The following is a 12,460-nucleotide window of genomic DNA, read 5'->3' on the forward strand; positions in this document are numbered from 1 at the left end:
CGCTATTTTTGTAACCCAAAACCACATCCGCAAATAAGTTGCTTTCCACTTCAGAATAAACTCATTTTTCTCTGGAAAACGCTGACTTACTTTGGCTGTGATAAATTGCGATAACTCTTCAGACACAGATTGAGCAACACCTTTCAGTATTTCAGGCCGATCTATCAAAACAGCCTGTCTTTATAAACACACCTCAATAAATAAATCATTTGTCAAAACGCTTGTCCCTGATCCAGCCGCTCTTTATGTGTGCGGACACCTCCTGACAAACAACTGAACATATAATGATACCGTGTTTAGTCCTGCCACGTCCACCAACGTGCTAGTGGTTAAAATCACATGTTGTCAAAGATGAGACATTTTAGTTGAGTGAAAGCGCTATGAAATAAATGAATGAAAACCTTTAATAAAAAAAGATTCCAAAAGGATACCATTCTGATTCCCCAATAAACTTTTATATCTATATCTACATCATCTATATCTATATACCCGTATCTGTATTTATCTGTTTGATGGTGTGATCTGCTCACGCCCCTCCATGGTTTATGCATTTATGGAGACATTTTAACTACAAATCATGTTTTTGTATGGCTCAGATTGTACAGATTCATAAATAATTGCACATTGTGCAATACTTGCACCTATTCGTGAGAGGGTTGGGTGAGAACATTTATGTTCTATGAACATTTTCAACAAAAAAAACCCCAAAAACTTTCTATTAACATTACTACAAGACCATTTTATTTTTACACCTTTATCCAAAATGTTGTTATGGGGGACAGTCTTGTAATTTGCAGATAAATATTGTTAAATGATATCAGTGGCAGAAACCATTGTGTACTCCAACACTCATCTGCATCACTTAGCAATCAGTTAAATATAAACAAACAAGTTTTATTTCTCTCTTTTCGATTCTTTTCAATTAAAGATTAGATCTACGGCTGCGCAATCACGATGAGGACTGCCAAAGCAGACAGCTCGAGGCATACCTGACTGAACTGACAAAGAAAAGTAAACACTGGCCTTTATCCCATGTATATTTGTTTAAACATGCAAATTCAGATTCAGCAATCACGGCTGATTTAGCATGCAGTCGTCTCAACATGTAGGCTACAATCAGAATACCCACTAAATCATTTTATGCTGGGTGTGTGAAAGTATGGGGGTTGGTTTGGGCGTCACTGAGAGGGTCTACTATTGTCATTCACTGACAAGGCCTGTCAGTCTTCAAGAATGTCTTGAGTCGAGAGTTACCTTAAGAATAGGGGACCTGAAAAGGTCTGTCAATGGCTGTGAGAAATGGCTGGTTTTGAATGGAGTGTTGTCCACAGGGAGATCAGGATGTCTGTGAAAGGTCAAAACTGATTAAACAGTGCGTGGTAGAGCTCACTGGCCGATAAAGGTGCTAAACGGGTCGCTCAAAAGCAGTGTTTGGAAAGTTACTTTGAAAAATGAAGTAGGTTACAGTAACAATTTTAATTACTTTATTAAAATAATGTAACTGATTAGACTACTTTTTTCCCCCCTAAAGTTCTAATCAATTGTTAATCATTTTGAAACATTTAAACCAGACAGGGTTAACCTTATTGCTCAACGCTGATTAACGTCTTCACTTGAATTAAGATTATAATCAAATCATTTTAAAGCACAGCGACCACAAAATCAAGCTTTAGCGCCTCTTTTGTTTTTTTTTCATTAAGACCGTTCTCCCTACTGAAAAAAATGCTTATGCTGGTTAGGTATGTTTTGAAGCTGGGATGCTGGTTCCTTTGCTGGTTTGTGCTGGTTTAAGCTAAACCAATTTAAACCAGCACCCAAGCTTCAAAAGGGCTGATATTAAATCATAACTAAAAAGATATAGTCTCACAATAATAGTTAATTAATTTACAGTAATTTGATTCAAATAAATGCAACAACACCGGGGTTTTAGTTGACCATATATGCCTTGTGTTTCCCGAACGGTTCAAAAAGGTGTTAGAGCGCCATTTTGGATCAAGGCCAAAAACAACGTCCAAAACGGTGCGCCGTCACGGTGACTGGAAAAAGTAACGCGCGTATTAGTATTTATCTAATACTTAGTATTTATCTTTTTTTTATTCAGATAGAGCCTTCATCAAGCGGTCAGACCAACGTTACCTAATGTGGGGGGAATTAAATGTTACCTAATATGTTAAGTAGTTAACTAATATTAGTTGGCCTAAATGTGAGATATGGTTGTCGTACATAGAGGAGAGTGATCCTGGCCATGCTGTCCTATGACAAGATGTGGATTAAATCAGGTCAGTAGACGTTTAAAAAAACTGTTTTTTTTGTACTATAAAGTATTTTATACACTTGTCTCGTGAGTAACTGTAGTATTGCCCATATGGTAAATGGCTCCATCTGCTGGTTATTCATAACATGCAGGTTCGTTTCCACCACGCTTCGTTTAAACCTGAAGGATTTAAATGTGTGCAAGTTTATGATGTCAATATATAATATAAGAGTATTTTAATATAACAGATTACTCAGTGGAACACAACATTAGATATTAGGCAAATGTTATGGGAACAAAGCCTCAGTGATTATTCACTTATATATTTTTGTTGACGTTCAAATAAAACTGACGCTTTCCTTCAGTCTGACCTCTCATTTAATGTTCCAACACTTTTTCAGGTTTCGAATGAGTACACTTCACAGATTTCATTTTTTGGGAGGTGAAGAACATTATTTCGGGGTTTAATTGTTGCATTTGGGGGCTGGCCACAAGAAGGCGCTATAATACAAGGATTCAGAAAAAAAAAAACAAGACACTAAACCGTCGATCTCCTAGTACATGTTTTTCGGTTGCAGATCAGAATTCAGGAACGTTTGATTTACAGGTCGTTCCAGATTCACTTTGTTTTAAGCTTTTTAGACTTTACTATAATATGAGATCATTTTTGTTTTGTAGCGGTTTAGACGCCCCTACATATCTTCCACTCTTTCTTAGACTCCAAATATTGCACAGGTGATCAGCAAAATGAGAACGCATCTAAAATCAACTTGTAAAAACAGTAGGCCATAAAAACATGTAGGCTATTTTAGCCCACTCCGCGCAAAACTCTTGAAATGCATAACGCAATTAAGAAAAGGCCGGAGTAGCTATCTTTGCGAGAGCTGTTTGATTTTACTGCGTTTTGAAGGCTGTAATTAATTTTCTGAAAGGACAAGGCGTCCGTTCAGATGAAAAGCCGTCCATCTTTTGCTTACAAATCCCCGTTTAAATCAACAAAACGCCACTCAGCCGTTGTGTGTACGAGAACGCTAACTTCAAGTTAAATCCATAGAAACGTAATTGTATTATATCGCTTTGTTTTGCTTTTTTTTCCCGCCGGAAATGTAACGTTCCAATTTAAACGTGAATCGCATAATTTCATATTTCGTAGAATATTTCTCTTTTATCAATACTACAGTTGATTGCGCTAAAAATGAATTTAGTGCTGTGTAACCCTGAGCATTACAGCCAATTCAAACGGTTTTTAATAATTTTGTTCAGGAATATATTTTTTGTCGAACTCGAATCGAAAGTGATCTAGCAACGACCACAAGCCACATTTTGTTTTGAATTGCATTTTTTTGTATAGATAAAATGCATGTCTAGTTTTGTAAGCTTTACGAATGATTATATACCAATATCATTGTGCATTTAACAGAAAATGCATTTGTTTCCCCTAAAAATATAGATTTTTTTTCTTCAGTACTATAGTTTATACAAGTTACCTCAAGGATTGTGGCTTTTATGCTAAAACACTGGAATATTTGCAGATGCTCAGTTTCACTGTGCCCCCTTCATTGTCTGCATTAAACATGATAAAAAAAATGCATATGAATGTTAGAATTCTTTGTATTGTTCAGTTTGATTATATATAGATTTTCTTGTGAACCTCAGTCATTAGGCTAGGTATTCGGTAAATTGAATTATTCTTCCTCCTCAAGTGCCACGGGAATATTTAAAGAATCCGATTCACATTCTGATCTCATTGATCCAAAATGATCAACACAATGTTCGAACAAGCAGCAGTAGATGGAACAAAATATTCGCTGTGATACTATAGCAGTCGCTATATTTCTTCTGTTTTAACGTTTTATTCTGCTCAGAATAATGCAGTGCTAATCTCAGCAGATGCTCTCCTTTATCTAAACAAATCTTTAATACTGCAGGACGGTTTTATAATTAAAGGGCTAATAGGAGGTAGGGGGTTTGGTTTCTTGTGAAGGGGGTTGAGTCTGTCGGTCATGTCTGTGCATTTGAATACATGTATCATGAATATGCATCTCTTAACCTAGAGCATTAGAGCTGCGGTTGGTCAGTGGATCGGTCTGATTAATGCAAGTTTTGTCTAATATATGTATGACTTCAACCGCTGAGCTCTTCCCGAATACCGCGGATATTATTTTTTTTATAGTAGTATAGTGCTTCAGATATAAGTTAAATGTGATTAAAACTATTTTTTTAAGTAATACTACTTTTGTTTGGATTGTTTTCAAAGGCGGGCCCTTTTAATTAATTTACCTTTCAGCCAGAGTAAAGCGAACGGGACAAGATCTTACTCATAGCACAATTAAGTCTAATTTGAACGCAGCAGTATATAGTTAACCTTCAGAAAATTTCCACAGGGCTTTCATTAGTTGAAAAAGTATTAAATCCATTTTCATAAACGTATTACTCTCTTCATAAGAGGGTAAAATAATCCTCGCTAATCACAATGTAATAAAACTTGTCATATTTTGTTGTACTTTTGGTATTTCCATTTCTGATTCCCAATAGTCGGGTCAAATGTACTTAAATGTACAGCGTTCACAAGTTTTCAAGCCTTCAGAGTTAAAAAAGCAAAAAAAAAATAATAATAATAACATATATAAGTGTATATATATATATATATATATATATATATATATATATATATATATATATATATATATATATATATTATTTTGTTTTCAGAGAATGTCTGCTCTGCATTCTCCAGTTTTAATTGAATATGTGGCTAAAGTAATGTACTAAAACCTTCATTTAAAAGCAAATTAATGTAAATTTCACAAGGACAGCGGAGTTGACAGTGATTTTTTTTTTTGCTAATTTGCTAAGGTACTTAATATTGAGACCTTCAGTTTTAGAATACCTCAAACAGTATAAAATGAGCTATGCGTAATTTGTCTTTTTCAGAAAATTACACATTAGCCTTTGAAATGTTTCGATCGCAATGTTACATTTTCATTGCAATGCGTCCTGTGCTGTTGCGGTCCATTCAGTATATTTTAATTGTAGCAGAGGTCGTTGTTTTAAAACGGGATTGCGATTCGAAAATGCAGAGGGAAAAAAATGTCAAGATTTTTTTCCTCCCCTGACAAATGCACTCTCGACAGTGATTGGCCATTTATATGTTCCTCCTGTCTGTTGAATTGTTTTGAAGTTTGTGTGTTCCCCTTTAAGAAGGGGGCTCTTTGCAGCTGAAGAATTTGCTCTCCTGTCGCTGTGAATGGGGCCCGGGCAGGAGCTTAGCGAGGGGCCCAATGTTTTGTTCTGTTACACTTCAATAGGGCGTCAAGCAGGGTTTGGGCCTGACAGCCTGTGGATTAAAGGCTCTTACCAGAATCTGTTCGCCCCACCCCCTGACCCGCGCACTCCAACAATAGCCTGAAAGAAACACATTCTTAACTCTTCAAGTACTAAGTTGTAATTTGCAGGTGGCTATAGCCTACCAAGTCCCTCTAGCCCGAGACGATAAGGGTTATGGAGGAAGAAAAAAGGAGGGGGAAGAGGGTGTTAGTCATAGCCCACCTCCTTTTTTTGTCCCGCTTTAGCTTTCGTATGCGATTAAAGATATCAATTCATTTCTCGTCCATCTGAAAATCAAACTAATGATCACGCAGGACATCTTGAAGTGCGTCATTGGAACGATAGACTTCGGCACATCGCGTTCTTCTAATCCCTGCTATCTTTCCGAACTGTAAAAGATACACTAGATGTCAACAGTTTGGGGTTAGCGAAGCAGCCTTCGTTAACAATAGCCAGATGCCTGTTCCGAGCAAACAGCGATGCTCCCAGGGGCTGTAGCGATGACAAACATTTGTTGTTGCCTTCTGTTTTGACAGCACTTCCGAACCCTGGAGCCAGGAAGAACCGGACTTTTTTGTTTGTAAAATATTTGACGCTAGAGATCTACGCCGTAATAAAACCGAGCTAAAAAAGAAAAAGAAAAAAAAAACTCATAGTTACTATCCTCTTATTCAGTAAGGATTGTTCAGGTTCGAATGCGTTTAAGCTGGATGGAACACTAGGTGGAGCTATTTGAAAGTTTGTCCGCAGGAACAGAAGCGCACAGGTGATGGGGGTTTGCAAAGTTTGCGTAAGGTTATTATTATTTAGATTTTCTGGGTGTTTAAGTGAAGGTTTTTATCTGAATGTTTACATGCCGCTTCGGCATGCGGCGCGAAAGTCCGAAGATAAAAGCAGTCCTCTATCATTCATCATCAGCTAAATTTGTTATAAAAAAAACATGGCTAAAAATGACCTAAACAATAGCTCTTTTCGGGTTACGTCAAGCAGAGTATTTTTCCGTTGTGCTGAAATAATGCTCCTCAGAGCATTGCTGTCCAGAAGCTCACTCGTGGTCCAGCGGAGAGGAGTCAGCTGGGTCAAGCCTCGCTCATCCTTATAGTCCCGGCCGGGTGTATAACACCAGACTACATCTGGCCAATGATTCAGAGTGTCAGAGTTCACGTACTCGCACACACACACACAACGTGGGCCGATTCACGACCCTGCCGCTCTTTCTTTGTGGCCAGACGATCAATTTGATCACCCTTATTTAAAAAAAAGTTTTACACTGAATGCTCTGTTTATTCATTTCCGTGTCCTCTACAGCCCCGCTTCGAATGGTCCGGGTCCAGGCCTGAGGGGACCCAAGCAAAATGTTTTTATTTATGGGCAAAATGGCATTGCTGACATCGCGTATTGGCTCTAATTGCGTGCGTGGTCAATGGTGTTTTTGAAAACTTCTCCTTAAAGTGGCAGCCTTTCAAGAGCAGCCGCCTTTTCCCCTCCGTTTTCCTGTCACCAGTAACAGAACACAGATGTGACATGGGGTAGCAATTCCACCTCTATTTGTTTTAGGGCTGATCGAGTTATTTAAAATGTTTGCAGTCCTGAAAAGAGCTAGGGAGGGAGAGATGGGCTGAGCGCTCGTACATGTATAAGAGAAAGAAAAGGGGAAAGAGAAAGAAGGAAGGTAAAGTGTGTTTATGGACCCCTGGCCAGACCAGGTACAGCTAGTGACAGATATGTAAACAGCTTGAGTATGCTAGACCCTTACTGTGAAAATAAAGTAAAGCAGCCAGATTTTAAATGCCTTCTGTTTACTTTGGGATGTTTCCTAAAGCTGTTGAACTGCTAGTTAATTTTCTCATATACATGTCATAAATCCTTTACACCTGCACAGCCTGTAATACAATGTTGAGCTTGTTAGGGGACGGATAATACATTTTTTATTAGTGCCTGCTTTTATATTACTAATAATAACAAAAACAGTAAAATACATGTTGTAGTAGTTCATTATATATGCATTATATATGTATATATTACTAATAGAAAAATGTACTGTTCATATAATAATAGTAATGCACTAATAGTAATGTTATGTAACTACTGCTAATAATAATTTCTTATGCTGTGTTGTTGGAGACTTTTTTTTGTGTGGTTAGTACTGCAGGAAATAACAATTAAGTTAATAATATTTGCGTAATAGTTACAGATTCACCAGTTTGAGTTTTACGCAAGGTTTATATTCCAATGCAACACTTAATACATTCCTTTGTCGTGAAAACTTTTTGACTTTTTTTTTTTTTTGGGAGGGTATTTTGGAACATATATGTGAAGCTCAGTACACATCAAGGTGCTCTCGAAGGCACTACACAAACAGCCGACTGTAACCTTCAAAGAATGAAAGAAAGAATCCAGGCTGCAGTGAAATCTAATCCAGCCACAGCTACAGCTACATGTTTCCCTGCCCCCCTGCTGAACTCTGACCTCTGACTTTGTCTGGGTCATCTAACCTTGCTTGAGTTATAGACAGAACACATCTTGCCTCGTTCTGGTCCTCTTATGACTCTTTCTCTTTTTCTCTCTCTTATCTGTCCAGCGTGTCTCCATTGGGCCGGCAGGAGGAGAAAGGGGGGTGGAAATCAGCGGATTGGGGACCTTACTTGCTCACAGCAGAAATGTCAGCGAGACATTAAACAGTGAAAAGCTGGGTGCGCTTTCATAGCACAACCTGTCTGTTTTCCCTCCTATTCTTTTTCCAGCCCCGCATATCATCTGTCTGAGCTTTTCATTCTATGATCAGTATGTCCTGGTCGTTTTCCAGGCTGTTTATCGAAGTCGGGTGCTTTAAACCAGTAACAAAGTCAATATTAATATCGAGCCTTCAGACCTTTATTTTATTTTATATTATTGTTTTACATAAATATAAATTAAATTAAAGAAAGTCCAGCGTACATTTCTCAGAAAAACAGGTAGCCAGATGATTCTACAAATCCCTTTACCTTTAACAGTCTCTGCTTATTTTAACGTTAAACAAATGACACTCTCCACCTTTAAGTTTTAGTTTTTTGGCTTAAAGGTGCGATCGAAATCTAAAGCTGTCATACTTGGCTTTTTGTCAAAGATTACCACACTCTCTGATTTGCGGTTAGCGTGAAATTTCTACTTGCGTTTATAGTGATTACGACTGGTTGCGTTTGATTAGGGGCTACTATAATTGGCTGACATTAGATTTGTGGCCTCATGCTGCTGCTCAGCAGGTGGTCCTGGCATGGACTGTCATTGTTAGGATAGAGGCAGCCATTATGTACGGAAGTGGTGATCAGGAAGTCCTTTTGCCCAAAGCAACGGCTCCGAGGCGCTCTCCTCTAGAGACCAAAAACAACAAACTTAGCAGACAAACACAAACACATAGGCATGTACCTGCAGCTCTCTCTCTCTCTCTCCATCCTAACTATAACCTCACCTTAATTGAATGTGATTCGTGATCCTCCCTTCTTTTCCCCCCGACGAAGTGCTTTTGTATGCATCCTTTAGTTCCAGGGCCAAAAGGCCCTTTAGTGCCCTTCAGGCATTTCTTATTAGTGTTGTAACATTATACCTTCTTTCTCCCACCCTCCTTCTCTCTGCAGACTCAAAACAGCTTTGAAACTCATCCTGGACTGGTTCTTTAACAGCACCTGAGGGCGGGAGACAGCAGGTTATGTGTCCAGGTCTTTCTCGCACACCTTCCTCGACCCCGTCACTCCCACCCGAGAAGGTAAAGGCCCTTTGTCACGGAAGCGTACACAAGCAGCCCTTGTTTATTTTATTCAATGTTTATTTCATTTTTTAACGTGCCACTCAAGGCCCAGAGGAGACGCATGTGTACCTTTCCTCCACCCGTGTAAACACGGCATATTTCGCCACTCGTTTCCCGCTGTAAAAAGTTTATATCTGTAATCTGTTAAGTCAGATATTTTAAACAACATCTCGCCGTGTTTATAAATACTGCCTGGCCGCTGTAATGAATTTACGGTAATGCGTTTTTTTGTTTTTTTTTTTGTCTTCACTATCACTTCAAACCTTTTGCGGACGGGCCAAGCGAAGATTGGTTTAGGTTTGAAATGAAAACAAAATGACTGAAATAGAAAATGTTGGTGCGACAGACGAAAACAACACGAGCGCAAACACTTCTGTGTGTATGGTGAAGACAAACAAGTGGTGGAAGTGTGTAAATCTGTACTCACACTGATGAGGTGAATGATGAAGGATGAACACAATGTTATAGATTATTATTATGACGCAATTTTTCAAGGTAAAAAATACACTGCAGATGATTTTTTTTTTTTTGGCACTCATGAAAAGTGCGTGTTTATTCTGTTGGATTTTCATTTGTCGGTGCGCGTAAATGAAATAAGACTTAGGTTGCTTTAACAGACATGTGCAAATTATTCCTCAAGTATCATTAAATGTTTGATAGAGTCTGATAGAGTTTGATAGAGTCTTTTCACAGATTATTCTTCAAGTAAAGTGAATAAATGCTATTGAAATTCAGTGGAAGGCTTCTTTGTCAGTTTTTTTCTGTTTCAGTAGTTGTAATCGCTTATCGTTTCTCTGTCTAATTTGTCACGAATCACGGAGGCAAGAAATTGTGGAACAGGCTGGAGTTAAGGTTCTGTATGTCCGATTGCTTCTCTACTGATGATGCACACATATCCGGCATGTATTGATCATATTGTGTTGAATGAGTGATGAATGAATAGCTACCTATATATGAATGACATCCATTGCTTCAGGTGGTGACATATTATAGGCTATGCCAGGTTAAAGTGCTAAATAACAGAAAGAATTCTGCCTCAACCCTTTTTACATTGCTGTCCATTTTTAACCGTTTTTATGAAGTTCAATAGAAATCAATACAATCAATACAAATATAGTAGTAAATAAAATCACGCATCTGTGCCATTCACATGCAACATACAGAGACATGCAGAACATGCAGGTTTCATATTTAAATGGTCTTTTGTGGCTTATTGTTTACAGATACTAATCCAGTGTGAGCCTATTTAAGTGTAATGACCTACTTTTGATGAATCTATCCAAACTTTGACAAATTCTATGACATTCTGGGTTATACAGTAAATTCCACTCATAGGACTGAATTCTGCTATTCTGTCTGCGTTTTGCCCATCACAGAAACCATAAACAGATAATACTAAGGTTTTGCAACTTCAGTGTAGTGGATTGTGATTTATTGCTGCCTTTGAGAGACAACTGATGCGTGATCGCCGAAGCAGCTCCAGTTAGAAAGCATTTTCTGGGTGAGACAGTGAAAACTTTCAGTGCCTTCAGCCTTCGCGTTGATTGGTCAGACTTGTTACTCCCAACAAATCAGATGCGCTTTGATACCGATAATCATAAAAATGCTTAATGTCGGCTCAATAATCAGCCAGATCAATAATTGGTCGACCCCCACTGGGAATTTTGCACATTGACCTACATAAAGGTTACTGTAGATTTTGCGCTACCCCGCTTATATGGTATTCATTTTATTTGTGCAGGTCTTAAAGAGCTCAAAACTCCTGCAGAAACCCTGGAAGAGGTCAGTGTAAAATTAAAAATGGTTACATCCTGTCTATTACTATACCTACCTGTCTGGCGTTTCCAGATAAAAAAAAAGACATTTGTTGGAGTAATTTTACTTATAAATGTTTTTTTTTTTTTTTTTTTTCTTATGACAAATAACAGCTTGGTCATCTCTTTTTATATTTTTAGATCATAAAAAGCTGCCTCATGCTGTAGACACAACAATTGTGACGCACACGCACAAAGAGCGTGTTAGACTTATCTAAACATTGATAAACTCTTGATTTATTTCTTGGACGTTTTGCTGCCATACCCCTATATCACAGTGGCATTTTCTTGACAAGCTAATATCTATATAGAACATTTGTCAATTCACATCATTCTCTGATATTGTCCTTGCATTATAAACCATTAATTTGTCAATGTGATCAAACAATCGTGAACCTTGCAAAGCTCCAGCGTGATGTCACATTCTCTCCAGAACAATCACGAGTTCCATCAGAGCGACACAAAGAACGGTGGACGTGCGGCTAAGGAGGGAGTCGTTCTTCATATTCCCTCAGATGTGAGGGGCCGTATATTAAGGCAGTCAAATTGTAGTGTGTGGATGATTGGTGGCAAGAACCTGGACAGGGAAGATTGCTTGTGAGAGTAGCCTCGCATTAAGCCTGTCAATGTACGAACAGTTCACAGGAGAGAGCTATAATTAAGCCTCCCTCATCCAGGAGAGGCTCTCCATTATATTCAAATTAAGCATGAGTGATTTTGATCAATGTATTCTGAAGGTATATGTGTGTTGATAGCTTTGGAGAGGCATGGGATTTCATCTCATCGTGTCAGACAAACAGTAGAAAGAGTGAGAGAGGGTGACAGAACCAGGTTTTTTTTTTTTTGAGAAGACTCAAGACACAGTTTCTTTTGTTTGGATTAAGACCGCATTGTCTCGTAAAAGTTGTGGGAAATGTCAGACCGTCATATCCGTCTGCGAGTGTGTGTTCCCGCGCCTCAAGCCGACTGATTTGTCGCCGTCGAGCAGAGTGATAAAGCGATTCCTCTTCCTGAGTGCTCACGACCACATCTTCGGAGAACAGTTTGTTCATTTCAATAGCTCGGGGACGTAAAGAGCGGGCGAAGTGGCGAAGTTCCTCCCATAAATCTCAGCTGAAATATGACTTCTCCAGCCTTTTCCTGCGACTCGAGTGTGGAGGCATGCTTGAATCTGACATTAAATGGCCCTCTCGACTAAATGAGCGCAAGACTGATGGTGGAAAAGTTACACTTCCAGAGCAACAGATAGTGACCAGAAGTGTCCGAGCTTTAAACAAGCTG

Source organism: Puntigrus tetrazona, chromosome 11 (assembly GCF_018831695.1).
Source record: "Puntigrus tetrazona isolate hp1 chromosome 11, ASM1883169v1, whole genome shotgun sequence".
Lineage (NCBI taxonomy): Eukaryota > Metazoa > Chordata > Actinopteri > Cypriniformes > Cyprinidae > Puntigrus > Puntigrus tetrazona.